The sequence below is a fragment of the Ischnura elegans genome, chromosome 2, assembly GCF_921293095.1.
Source record: "Ischnura elegans chromosome 2, ioIscEleg1.1, whole genome shotgun sequence".
Lineage (NCBI taxonomy): Eukaryota > Metazoa > Arthropoda > Insecta > Odonata > Coenagrionidae > Ischnura > Ischnura elegans.
This window is the reverse complement of record NC_060247.1, coordinates 41,374,599-41,389,741: the sequence shown is the minus strand read 5'-3', so window position 1 is coordinate 41,389,741 and position 15,143 is coordinate 41,374,599.

Below are 15,143 nucleotides of genomic sequence, written 5' to 3'. Positions count from 1 at the left end.
TTGAAAATTTTCTTGGATAATGCTTTTGAAATTACTGAAAAATAATAAAATTTGTCAGATGACAATATGATCCTCTCTGAAATTTTAAAATGTGCCCAATTTATCTTCATCATAAGGCATAGTCAGGGAATGGCCCGAGAATTATTTACATTCAGTGTGACCTTATTTAATTATGCTGTTTTTAACATGGCATAATACATTTTTCTAACAATCGGCAATTGTTGCTACTTTGAATTTTCATCATTTAAATTACGTATGCACATGCAATCAACATTGAAAATACTACTTCAACACATGCCTGATGTACAATTTTCCATACAGGTAGTACTTTAAGAATTTAATGATAGAATTTCAATTGATGCCAGTTACATGTGTACAAAAGTTATAAAATTGTGCATCTCATTTTTAATTGTGTTGTGTCCAACCTAGTATCATCATTATGCTGTGCCGTTTTTGTTAGTCTTGGCTAACAAGTACATCTTTTGTCTTGACATTTGGAGACATTTGTGTTATATTACAGTTAAGGATCAAGAAATATCAAGAAAGTTATTAATTCATTACTCTCACGATCAGATGTATCACATTTTCACTTAATTTCACGGCGTGATTTATAGTCATCTAAGTTTTTACAATGCTTGTGTATACCTCCATAATTTGATAGCATAATGGCTTATAAAGAATAAAACACTGAAGTGATTGGATAATGGCTAAGTAGATAGTTCTTCATATCACTTTTGCTATCCATGATAATTAGGTCAGATGGTCATTCATAAGGTATCATTTCAGCCACCTGTCAGTGAAAGCATCCCAGAAACAATGGAATTTCATGATTTTATCCTGGTCTTTTAGCAAATTGAACAATTGAATAAAATATTATGAGAACTCACTGTATTTTATTTTTTTGTCAATTACTAATTTTTATTAAATTGTATGCACTAATTTCTGTGAATTACGAGTGATTCTCAGAAATAAACTCAATTAGTATATAAATAAACAGAGTTTAGAGTCAGGAGATGGTGTAAAGGATAACTGGGTATCTGAATTTCTTTTGTAGGTTATTCTGGTGAAGTGAGCTATGAGTTTTTCATCCAATTACATATCTTCTGTGTGTTCAAATGGTCTCACTTAAAAGGGTTAATTCATTTCATTGGTGTTTGGTATGGAATTTACCGAAAACGTGAAAAAAACTTGATAAAATACTTGTTCTAAGCATTGATGTCCTTTGCTAAGAATAAGTTACTCTAATCCATCACCCTACCTGTAGAATCTCAAGATTAGAGCTGGGAGGGGATTGAAAGACTCCTCTTCCTGTTCTGCACGTCAGAAGGTCAAGCCTTATTTGAATACTGCATCAAATAGAGTAAAAACATGCATGCGAAAAAAAAATGCATTCTTGAACACATAGCTGACAGTTCTCTGGTTTTTTACTCCTGAGAGATGTTTTGTAGGCATATCAGCAGCATTTTTACCGGAATGCACATAATTAAATGAAACCTTCCCTGATTGTAGCAAATCTCTAACAAAGTAGTTTTTGGTGTGAATGCGCTTACTTCTATCCTTGATGGCATTATATTGCACCTTGATAATTTGCATTAACCCCTGAAGCATGTACGACACAGCATATGTGTCCTCACTATTCCGTTCCTATACTGTGCTTTAATCTTAGGCATTTAAACCACCCAGGGTGCTTTAATTTAGAGGCACTGCAGATTTTGTGCAGATATGAAGTAAAATATTTTTTGCATCGTTATCACTTATGAATGCGTACTTACAATTTTCAGACCCATCAACTTTTTCCTGCTCCCCTTATCCAGTAGTTAATAGTTGACCTGAGTGTGATACTGCTCAAAACAAGGTTCTAAGCAGAAGTGGGCAGTTTTTGCATCTATATCTTGTCTCTTTTCTCTTTCAGTTTTTTGTGCACACAGCACACTTTCTTCTTCCAACCTTAAATGTCTCAGATGGTTATAGACAGATCTATCACCAATACCTGAGTGAATCCTTGAGCAACCAATGTAGCTTTGTATTTTACAATTCAACCTCGCTGATAACACTTGAGTGCAAAGACCCTCTTACTCCCAACCACATGATATTCAGGGAGGTGCCTCACAATATCCTATTAAGTTGGGTCACTAACTAATTAAGTTGGTAACTCTAAGTTGGGTCTCAGGCAGGGCATGAATGCCTCCAATCATTGCTACCTCAGAGGTTACTTCCCTTAATCTCTAGTCAGTGTCCATTCTTTAGCGCTGAAAAATCCATACCAGCTAGCTGCCAATATTAGGTCTTTTGCTGAAGAGAATGCTCATCGGCCACTGCTGATATTCAGTGCGAAAGGGTTAAATGCAACATGATGTTGATCTTTTTACTATTAATCATTGTTTTCTTCTTTTATTTAAATTTAAGATGGCATTTCATCATCACTTAATTATGATCAATATCAGTGTCTGCCCAAGGGTAGCTTTGCATTCGGTCATCTGGTTTCTGAATCTCTCTGTCACTAGAATTCAGTCAATTTTAAATCTTTTCAGGTCCTCTTACCTTTCCAATTGTATTGCCTTTCATTTAAGTAGTTTGAAAATGATATCTAGGCTACTACTAGCAGGTATGTTGTATACTATTGTTGCAAATATTGTAGCTTTTCTCCTCTTTCCTTTCTTTCCTAATCCATATTTTTCTGTTATTCTTTCATCATGGCCTTTGTTGATGACAGCATTCAATCTTTCATTCAATCAAATTACAAGATTTGTCTCAAATCTCAACTCTCACCTGTTTGACAACATACTTGGTAACTTCAGAGACATCTTCCTCTGCTTCATCTTCATATTCCCCCGTGTAAACCTATTCCACGAGTGTATCTGCAGGGGTTTTCTTAATATGTACAAATATTATTCTTTCATCACATCAGGAATGTTTTCACTTACCCTCTTTAAGAGCATTTCACGACTCTTAACAGATCCTGACTATACAATCCATTTGCTGTACTTCATAACCACCTTGTTTGGGACACTTCATTTTAATGATACCTATTATGTTAGTGAGATCCATGGTTATTGAGCAGAAGGGAGGATAAAAGTGGACAATTTACCATGGACCCTTGGCTTTATGGGTACAAATACTTACAGTGTTCTTCTTGTGGTTGTGGAAGATAAGGTTAAGAACTCCCCAGGACAAAAAATCTGTAGATGGAGATGCTGAAAATGTCAATAATCCAGCCAGAGGGCAATTGTATGGGCATTGTGTGCATTGAAGGCTGCTGCCAATTTGATTAAAATGATGGAAAGACAGTGGCAAACATTACCATGTGAATGATGAAATTAAGGTATTATTTTTGTAATTTCTGAAAGTTATAGCTTAAATTATCCTTGCAGTTGGCAGTCATAGGGGTAAGGCGATCGCCTATCCCTGTAACCTGAGAAAATAGAAAAAATTTGTTGATCATCACCATGATTACTAGGTTAGGATAGGTTTTTTTATTACACCAGTTCAATGTGTTGTGGTCTTGCATTTCCTGTCTTTGGTTTTGCAAAGGACACCCTTCTGACCATCCCATCCCATATTGGTGGAAGATATTGCGTACAGAGTTATATATTATGTTAGAGATAAGTAGAAAACATTTCAATGTTATTTAGTTACAAAGTAAAGCTTGCTAGGGATGAGTTTTGGTGTAGAAAATTTGTGCATTCTTCAAAATACATAAAGTAATTAATTATTAACAAAATGATCATACCTTAACAGGTGGGGCTGCCCAGGTTGATCCCAGATGAAGTAGGCAAATGGTCATCATAAATGTAGTTTTCCTCTTCTTCTAGTATGTATGTTCCTTTTCTGTCTCATGTCTAATAATTTTTAATGTGATTCTTACAAACCTGTTTCATTAACAGTCACCCTGAAGTGTAGTGAACTCCCTGCCTCCAACTTCACAAAGATAAATTATGAATATCTGTACAACTGTAACATTTACTTTGATGCTTTCACTCTGTGCCCTCTCAAGTGCTATAGTTTTCATAATTATTTGCTTGCTAATTTTTAATTAACATGAAATTAATTAAGTTAAAATTTAATTTCTTTCCTGCATTTTATGTTCTTTCCTTATTTTGCTGTTTTTTTGTTCTAATTTTAATTTTTAAAGCACTATCTGTTAATATCTCCTATTCCCTCATTCATTGGTTCAAGGTTTTGATCTTAATATATGTTTGAAACTGGAAAGATGCGAATTTTCGAATTCATTTCTCTGCGCTGACATGTATTTAAACGGACGTGTATATGGCCAATTTGATGCCCCTATTTTCTTCGTGGACCTCTCATACGCTTTTCCATGCTGCGACATTTCAACGGATTGTTTTCAGAAAACCCCTGGACAATATTCACCCGCGTATGGCGGGTCACCTGGTTCACAGGATTCTCTGCTGTTTCTGAATTTCATAAATTTCGAACTGGCAGTTCTTGCAGTCATGGGCGTACCCAGAATCAAAACTGGGGGGGAGTGGGCAAAAATAGCCGTGGTCGTTAAAGTGCTAACTTTTTTGCACAGAAAAGGTAATTGAAACCAAAATTTTAAGGAAATTAGGACAGCATTTTATTAGTTTTTATAATTATTTGCTTGAAAAAATTACGATTTTTATCTTAGTACCATGTCTTATTTTAATATCATTTTTCTTCAAAAGGAAAATTTATTCATAACTTTTGTCTTGAACTAACATTATTTTTGCTTCCAGGGGGGGGTGGCAGTCACCCCCCCTGTGTACGCCCATGCTTGCAATACAAACAAAACTGTTATTTTACCTTGAAGAGTCTCCATCTTTTTACCGCTTCCCATGTAAAGAGGAATACTGGGCTTTTATTTCTTAGGAATTATATAATATCTTCCTGGATGTTCTCGAATACGCATCCTACTTGATCCTTTTGTCGCCAATAGGTACAAACTGCAACCTAGATCCGGGGATGGATTTAGGGGGGCCACAGGGGTATGAACATCTCGAATTTCATCCAAAATTATAAAGTTTTGTAGGTTAATAGCTTTTGTAACCCGTAAGGGAGTAAAGGTAGTAAAAATGCAAATACGTGGCTATAAGTCCCAAACGTAAAAGAAGTTTTATTTGTATTTATCGTTGAGATTAGCAGTGGCAGTATTAATTGGGGGGCATTCCATGCTCCCCGGTCCCAGGTTATGACCCCCCCCCCCCAAATTTGATACTGAATCCGCTCCTTCTTGATCACCGTGAAGTGAGTCGTATATGGTTCTGTGACCAAAAGAATCATAGCGCTCACCTTTCTCATGAATACTACTATATTACCACCATAATGTTAATTAATGTTTTAAATTCCATCGCTTAACCGCATTTCCCGCTTCTCCCCGCTTCTTTTACGCCAATTTTTAATGAATGTGAAAAAAATCAAATTGTGACTTCCCGCAGATTATTTACAGAGTTATGTTATTGTTATTAGCTATTTAATTATATTAACCAGTTCTTGAGAATCCTTGTAGTTCCTCAGAAAAAAATTTCACGTGATTTTTATTCACGCTTTTTGACTAGCGGAGAATTTTTAAGATCATCTTCAAAAAATCCATTTGGTAAGATCTCATTAGTATAATCAGACCATGAACATCGGGTACACTATTATATCTGGCTTGCACTTCAAAACGTCTGAAAAAAATGGGAGTAGTGTTAACCTAATGCTTTCGATAAAATGTTGTATCTATGTTTGTTTGCCTTCAACATCGTGCTGTGTGGTATGCCGATTAATTATTTAATATTTCGAGAGCAGAATGCTTGTATTCCGATCTGAAATATCCATGCAATGCAAATAGACTGGGAACAGTATCCGATCTCGGAATCTTTTCCGAAACGTGGGAATAAGTTATGAGTAAGCTTATAACGCGCAGCAAAGTTATTATGATCCTAATACCTGTTTGAAACAAGAAAATTGGTAATTTTTGTATCAATTTCTCTGCGCTGAAATGTATGCGTAATTTGGTACTCTCCTCCTAAGTTCTTGCCCTGGCGACAATGATAGACATACGACGCAATATGAACCCCCTCTGCCACACTTTCTGATAGAATGAAAGCGCAATTGATGCCAAAAGTCGATTGGAGCACTTAGTCACCTAACCCCCGCGCCCACAGTAAAGTAGATGAACACGAAGAATTTGTTAATAGCTATTAAACTTTCCTCTTTGGATGAAGACGTCATTGGTGTTATATCATAGCTGAAAAACTGCAGTAATATTCGTGAACTGTAGAATCATCGTACAAGTGGACATTTTATTCACTCAAGCGCCGCGCGCGTTGTTCGTAATGGAACCGCTATTTTTCAATATGTGAGGCCAATTCTAATGCGCGAACTCTAGACGTCTGATTGAGCCCCTCTTGAAATTTAGTGGTGGAGAAACTGAAAACTGGCCGGCAGCTGCTAAAATTATTATGGCACAACTTAGTGGAGACTGAATTCTCTCAGGAAAAAGACATGTTGGTTGAGATCCGCATAAAGACCTCATTGGACTGAGAAAAGTTGGGGATGGGATATTTCATGTGGGAGTCGAGGCGTCCGCGGAAATTGATCAGATATGCACATGAAGTCTGTGATAAGTAAAGAGATGCGCCTTCAGACGAGGCGAGAAGCTGAAACGGAAATGGCTAAGACGAGAATATTAAAGCGAGAAGGAAAGAAAAGGAAGAAAATAAGTTAGATTATTTCAAAGCGGATAATTAAGCTCTGAAAGAAATGAATTATTAATTTTTGGCCATTTAATGTTAGCATTATTTTCGCACAAAGTTTCAAGATGAGGATCGATTGAAATGTTTATTTTTATGTCCGTACTGTCTCATATTTTAAGTTCTTAATTCTTATCAGAACATTTTTCATAAAATTAAGATGAACTAACAAATAATTTCCCCGTGAAAACTCACCTACAGCGCCGTCGATTTAAATCATTTCCTAGTTTATTCATTTCTTATGAGGGTGGCGATGAGGATCAAAAGGAGGCGCGCATTCCGCGTAGGAGACGAAACCTTACTGTGAGAATTTTGGAAACTCCGTTATAGATTCAAAGACAGGCCGCGATGTCGAGTGGTCAACTAAATGTGGTAATTTTTGAAAGTTCGTCATGGGAAAGTAAATATTCATTGTTATATTTCATTCTAATGTAAGAGTACAGATGCATAATCTGAATAGCTAATCCACTCCGTTATGAATGGAAGTAGGTTTTTTATTTCTTTAATTATTGACGCTGCGTATATTCCATTTATTGAGACTTAGCAGATCCAAAATCTGGACTCTTCGTCCGGTTTTTCGTAGCCTCTTCATCAATTTTATTGGTAATATGAAAAATATTTCTTTCTATTTATTTATTAGTTTGAATAGCAAACGTTAAAATTATGCTAGATAGAATTTTTCTTGGATTAATTATGATTAAATTAGGTCGACTATTTACAAAGTCGGTTACTTCTCTAGTATTTAGCAAATTCCTCTGTGATAGTCCTCACCCTTGACCTACGCCGTGTATAATCATGTGTGATGATGGCCAATTAATGTTAAATAATAACGAAACCAATGCGGTAGCTGGTATATTTTGTCTTACAATTAGAGTTATCGGCAAAAATACTAAGCAAATTAAAATAAAAAATTTATTGAGCAAATTTCACCTGTTGTTTTCGTATTTTTCGTCTAGAATGAGTTGAATGGATGCTAGCAGAGTATATGTAGCATATCTGTCTTGCCTAGCGGAAAATCTTGTGATCATTTTTTCATCCTAATTAGGGCGGGTTGAGTTTGTGGTTTTGGTTTGGGGAAGAGGGGCCGAATAATTACTTTCTAATCCGCGTTGGTGATATGCAACACTTCTCAGCGATAATGCGCCAAGAGGTCTGATATCCCTAGATAAGTGACTCTTAGGTATTCATAAATTCTTTCTAAACGTTTTTTTCTTTGGCTATTCAAGTAGATACTTTCATTGTGGAGCCACCTCATGGAATATAATCTTTCCTTTTATTCCTGAAACTACGGGGTTCGGGGCTCGCCCCAATCATCCCCCTCTTAAGACGCCATTTTTCCTGTCATCATATTTTTGCAAGTGACGTTTATTTGCGGTAATGGCTTCTAATGAGAGTGAGGAGTGGCTAACCGATGGAGCGAGTACTGAAGAGGAAGGAGATACTAAAATGTCACGGGGATGTATTTTAGGTGAACGTGAAAGTGGGGGGATGAGAACAGTATTTGTTGATGGAATGGAATAGGCCTTACTGAGAATTAAAGAGGAGCATTCAGTTTTGGAGGGGAAACAGGGTTCGCAAAATGCTCCATGTAAACCGTGATTGAGTGGCCTCCGTGCGCGGTTTTCAGCTAATCTGATGTGGATTTTCCGTTAAACCACTTGACGTTGCCGAAACGATTCGTTAGCACTGTGGAAAATTTTATTTGCAATAAAAATTAATACCTACTTCAGGTTTATTTATAGAGCCAAAAATCTGGCGGAAAAAACTCTCAAGGGAAGCATGTAATTCCTAAATAGTAATGTCATCTCTGTTTGATGCAGTCAGTCAAACTTAGATGGTTAAATGATAAATATATCGGTATTTTTATTTACTTATAGCGTGACGGACTATTTTCCGCTTACAGTTAGACCATTTCTGCCCATAAAACTTTCTGCTCGCGATTGTGAAGATATTTCGCTTCGTTGCTCACATGGTCATCTTCAGTAAACTAGGGGAATATTTTGCTGATTCATCAACTTGTTTCTTAGGAATTATCTCTAGCCACACACCTACACTGGGTAGAAACGAGATCAGAGTCTAATGCTGTTAAATTTCTGTGAGTGACCATGGTAGAAAGAATGAATCATCGGGGTAAGCATAATTTTGGATGAAATAAATTTAAAATAACGTATACAATGCTATTTCCTCTTTACTTTTTTGGTACTTGCATGTAATTTACAGGCATAAGGCGTCCACATCGAATTTCCGTTTCGCACACGTCTCTTTCCATCACTACCAGCTTTTAACATAAACTAATTAATGGATTAAATATTGGGACCTTCGACAACATATCTGTGATAGTTCGACATTAAAAAGCATTGCGGGTTTTCTTCAAGAGCCTCATATGCTTAAAAAGATTTGTTGTGGCTGACGGTGGGCGGAAATGGGTTAATGATTTTAAAACTTTCATCCTGAATTTTCAATGTTTATGCCATTCAAACTTTTTGTCCATCCAATTTCAATATTTCAGTTTCAGAAGCGTGCTATTTTTTAAAGTGTTTTTTGAATTTTGGATTTTCAGCATCTCCGATCATTTACGTGCCAGCATTTTCGTCCAGTTCCTCTCCATGTTTGTAATTACTGCAGTCTCAATATCTCCGTGTTCAATTATCTACCTGAGATATATATATCGAGTCTTGCATGCCCTTTTATGAAAGATGAATCCCTGGATGGCAGTTAATGAAATCGGTTTAAAACCCCATGGAGTGTGGTTCATTAAAGCTTCGGTACGCATTCCAAACACATTAGTCAAGCGTGGCTCCGTGGTCGGGGGATTGAAAAGAATGGAATGGGTCGGATTAAAGGCACCAGTCGTTGAGAAATCAATAGGCTTTGACGAGTGGAGGAACTATCAATTCAAGTTAAACTCCACCAAGAGAAAAGTTACGTCGGTGAGGGAAAGGCTGGGGTTTACATACGCTTCTTTTTCACGTTTTTTCCTGAGTGATATTCATATTTTTTATCGCTATCTATATTTCTAGAGCTGGACACTGACGTTTCAGCTATGGTTTTTGTGAATGGTTGAGATTACTAAGAATATGGAAACAAGTTAGGAGGTGTAAATTCAATTATTGATGTCTGCATTGATAAATTGACTGGCCAAAAATATTTTACCCCCACGAATATTCTCAATCGTCATCATCTACTTAACTCCCATCCAGCTTATTTGGAAAAAATAGTTGTGTTCATACGAAGGCGAGGGAAAGGCTGGGTTATTATACGTTGCCTTTTTACATTTTTTTCCTGAGTGAAATTAAACTTTTTATTCCAATCCCTTTTGAGTTTTCTATAGCTGAAAGCTGATATTTCAGATCTGCTCTCTGTATAAGACTGAATAATTCACATAATAAAACTTATTTGGATATTATGTAAGAAGGATAAATCCAACTGCTGACTCCTGAATAGGCGAATTGTCGGGCTAAAAAATATTTTCTTCGCGAAAATTCTCCTTCGGCGTAATCTACTAAATCCCCATCTAGGTTTATTCGTTTTCCGCAAGCAAAATTTACTTGACGTGCATAGGCGGATCCAGGGGGGGCACGGGGGCACGTGCCCCCCCCCCCAGACCCTCAAAAATATGCAAGATTTTTAATACGGTCCCATTATCATTGCGTTCGTTTTGTATTACGAGGTATCCTTGGGCCCCACCCAGAACAAAATCCTGGATACGGCCATGCTTGTACCCCTCCCAGAAAAAAAATCCTGGATCCGCCCCTGTTGACGTGCATGATCATATTTAAAGATTAAAATTAATTGGCTTATGAACGAAATATGAACGCTCAAAATAGCTGTTCGATCTAGAATATAGGATTCTTATGTATATTATGACGTATAGTTTATTGCCGTGTATAATTTCGTGCTATCCCGCGTTAAATATTACCTCATAGTCAAACAAACATTAATATTAGTACGGTTGTTTAAAAAGGGAACGTTGAAATTAGAGGTTTGCAGAGTTATGACATAAGTCGGAGAAATATGCTCTCAGACAGCATCCCTTCTTATCTTCCTCGCAGCGTCTTTTAAGTAATTTCAAGAGCCTTGACTTTGATTGAGCAGCGAAAGAGCCACCCTCCCCCCCCCTTTTGAGCCATCGCGACCTTAAAGGCTTTCGCGCAACTGCCTAAATATTCTTAGACGTGAGTCATTCAACGATTTCTAGAGTCCATTGGCCTTCAATCCCCACAAAGACTGATCGGGATGAGCCACTGAGTTATCTTTCTTCTTTCCACATTTCGCGATCATCGATTTCTTCGCAAGGAACTCGTAAAATATTCATCGCATTGGTTGTCGATTTTGGCGATAGTTTCTCGTCAACATTTTGATGACAGTAGCAGAAGTTTTTGCTGATACCCTGTCCAATATTTTTAGGTTTACCATGCCTGTAAGTCCAATATTGATGAGATTCAACCTGAGCAAAGAAGCGACATATTACTGAATTTTTGCATTCATTTATGTCCTGTTAATATATCTCTTCCACGAGATTACCGAGGAAAATCATGACAATTATCAAGAAAATTGTAACATTAATGAAAGTGCCATGAGATCTGAGAATTAATTAGTTTTGGTCATGGTCAATTATTGTTTAACTACCATAAGTCCGTGCAAGCGAAAAGGATACGTGAAGAGTGATTGCTTTCACGAACAAGTTGTTTATTACTACAAAGCACATAAATGCTTCTTCAAATATTTAATTGACGATTTTTATATCAGTCATCAGAAGTAGGGGGAAAGTAATTGATAAACTGTAGTGCCCTTAGCCGTTTCAATTGGGATAAGTTGGGATCAAAAGCAGGGGCGGTCTGCGGGATGCTCGGGGGTCCTCAGCTGGGGATCTTGAAGGGGCCCTCATAACATTCTGGGGTCCTCCCCCGGGTATTTTCAGGAAATCGTACGCCCAGAAATAGATGTTGACACTATTCTTAAAACGAGATAAAAGCAAATAAAATAGCAATTTCTTAAGAGAAAATACTATAAAAAGTGGGAATTCCACAGATTATTATTATTAAATTTATCAATGTATTATTGCTGTAATATCTATTTAGGGAATTTTTTCCGTAAAACTGCACTGAAATCTAAAAAAAAAACTTCAAAATAACCTTTTCTAATAGTCGATTCAAAAAAACACCAGGTTATTTTTTACCTCCTGACACCTTTATTTTTTTATATTATATTTTTACACAGATTAAATGATTTATTTTATATAGTTTATATAATGATAACAATTTTGCAATAGCAAAAAATGGGTTAAAGTAAATAGTTTCTTTAAATTATATTTACCTTTCATGTACGTTTCACGATAAACGCGAGCGTTGTGGGGGCTCCCTCAGCTCGGGGCCCTCGGCGATTGCCGACCGGCCGACCTGGCCAGACCGCCCCTGTTCAAAAGGAAATATCCACTTTTGATGTCTTAAAGAACATTTTAAGTGTAGAAATTGAGCTGAAGTAAAAGATCTTGTAAGATGCAATACAGCCATGAGGAAGATAGTGAGTACGGTGTAAAAATCGACCAATATCTGCTCTATATTGTCAGAAAATGACCAAGTATAGACTTCGCAATACTGAAACATAACTTTCCAGCAAGGTAACTTTTAGCTCAAATAGCACCCATTATTTACTTTAACGGGACCCAGCAAAATTAAATGTTTCAGTTAGCCTTTTTAAACCTCCTACACTGAAGGAATATGAGTTGAAATTAATTAAAAAAATAAGCGAAGGAAGAACTTCGGCTCCTTGTCAGCATAAGGCAAATTTAATTCTCGTAGACGTTAGGAAGAATTTTTTTATTACCCCATTCTCGGAGTTCATCCAAAAATAGGGAGGCATCTTGGCTCGCTGTGGGTTGTTCGAAAATCCACTGGATATTCCGGTTCTGTAAAAAGGTAGCCGAATACCTCGACAGAACTCAACGTTAATTTTTCTTCTTCGTTGAATTATCATGGAAAAGTTTCAACTTTTTCTGTCCATTTGCCTTTTCTCGATCCATAAATTTATTTATTTTTATATTGTTCGTACTGCCTGCCCCTATTAAATTATCATTATTATTCCCACACATTATATCTTATTGAGAGAAATTTAGCGTTTTGATTCCTTTTTGTGTTTGCTATTGTTATTACTGGATCCCCATGGCTGCAATTTTAAATTGGCCGTACAAGTGAATTACCTTCGTAATGATTTTACTCTTGCACTTCATTTCTGGCATTAATGGAAATGGATGATGGATGGATAATGCCGCTATCTCCAATGGATTTAATCTCCAGGCATGGACTTTAATTCATCGGAGATTCTTCTTTCCTGGATTTGAATGGTCGTAATTTTTTATTGAAAATTATCAATTATACGTGGAAAAAATCGGTTTACTTGAGTTAAACCACTAGTTTAGTTGAATCTTTCGAAATTGAAAGTTTACAAACGTAGAAACAATTTTAATCCCTCAACTTGACTTGCAATATCGATGATGTGCATAGGTGGGTAAATTTGGTCTAAAAAGCTAATTATTTTATAAGTCATAATTATTTCATAAGACCTGCATAAATAATCGGAAATAAAATAATCTAATCATCATTTGGTCTCCATTCTTTCGGGCGAATGGTACATTCGTTTAATGCCCATCTCGAATGATTAATCAGCAAAAAAATTATTTTTTAGGCTTAGGTAGTATCCGTTGTAATGAATTGAAAAAATATTGAGATTACTGTTGAAACGTTCTAAACCATCATGTTGGCTTTCTAAGTTTGGGGATTTTTTTCTTTCCGAACATGCTATCTTAGGGCACTGTTATCTAATGACATATGCATGCTTAAGCACATATTGAGACGGTCGATATTTAAGTACAGTAGAGCGTCACTAATCCGGGTCAATCATCACCGGACCCAAACCAGGTTATCAAAAAGTCAGGATTTTCGAACAGATCCAAAAAAAAGGCTGTTTAGCGTCTAAAACATAAAAAAAACTTTGTTTAAAAGCTTAAAACAGTAATTCACTTTAGTATTCGGGTAAAATATTTCAAGCGAGTAAATGGATTAGTAAAACAATTAATCAATCTTAACTTCGCCATTCAAATTAAAAATACATGCGTATTTACTTTACATATTAATGAAGTAAATATGTATTTTTCGCGGGATTTTTGAACCTGAATTTTCGACGGTCCGGATACTTGCTACTCGGATTATTGATGCTCTATTGTATGGTGAGCAATAATATGGTAAATATTAATAATGGTATAGTTTTTGTAGGCATATAATTTCCTCCGCACCCTGGACGGCAAATCCGAAAGCTCAAAGGTCAACCAGGGAGCATCCAATTGTACTCTTAGCCCTTCGGATTCCGCTCCAATGGGATCAAATGAGGATGGGTGAAGGCGGATCTGAATGCATTTCCATCCATCGCGGGCAACCCAACCGATTGGCACGTCGTCGCTATCCATTGTAATGACTAACACATTCACCTCTTCCAAGCTCACCCGCGAGACCTATTGATTTTCGGAAAGTAACCTCCGAAGCCGGCGGTAAGGGGTGAAGAACGGCCAGGGGGTGCAAGAGTCAGGGGGTAGGAGGAGGACGAGGTCTGGGCATGCGGAAAGAGCTCCGACGTTCTGTGACCGACAAAGTCACCCGACACGAGGCTGAATAAACCTCCCTTGACATACCTGTGGATGGCAGGGAGTCGCCGCATCTCGCCTGTTGATTGTTTTGAAAAGATAGTGGGGCGACCTCACGTTCTGCCCTCTAAGCTGACCATTTCGAAAGGCTTAAATGAAAATATTTCCTAATTAAGAGTTTTCCGGACCTTTTACCTCTCTGCGCTAAACAAGCTCTTCTCAAATACTTTCAAAATTAATTCAGAAGGGCTTGTTTTCCCTGTTAAATGATTCAAAATTCTGAAAAACTGAATACCCATAACGTTTTCCAGTATCCATGCTCAATATTAATTAGCTTATCAGTCGAGTCTTACCTCTCTGCTGCACCCAACAAGTTCTTTACATTAGGTACTTATAGAAGTAATTCGGAAGTGATTGTTTTACCAGTTGAATTGTTCAAACTTTGTATAAATGTTCACTAGGATTCATTCCCTGGGGAAGAATTACTTTACCTTGGTAGGATTCGATTCCTCGATGTTCTGGTCCCGTGGCGAATGCTTTTCACCACCGTCTCAGAAATCAACGGATGGATGTTTGGTACGGTAGAGGACAGCAGGGCTTATGGATACCGTGAAGGAAAGTAGGCAGTATGTTATCCTCACTACAAGATAGACTATGACTTTTTTCAGGTGACAGGGTGTAAGTGATTTTCTATTTATTTTCATTTCATTTCTATTTTCATTCGAATTTCTTTTATGCTTTATAATTGTCTGATAATCTTGTTTTCAGCTGTAAAATCTCACTTTTTTACT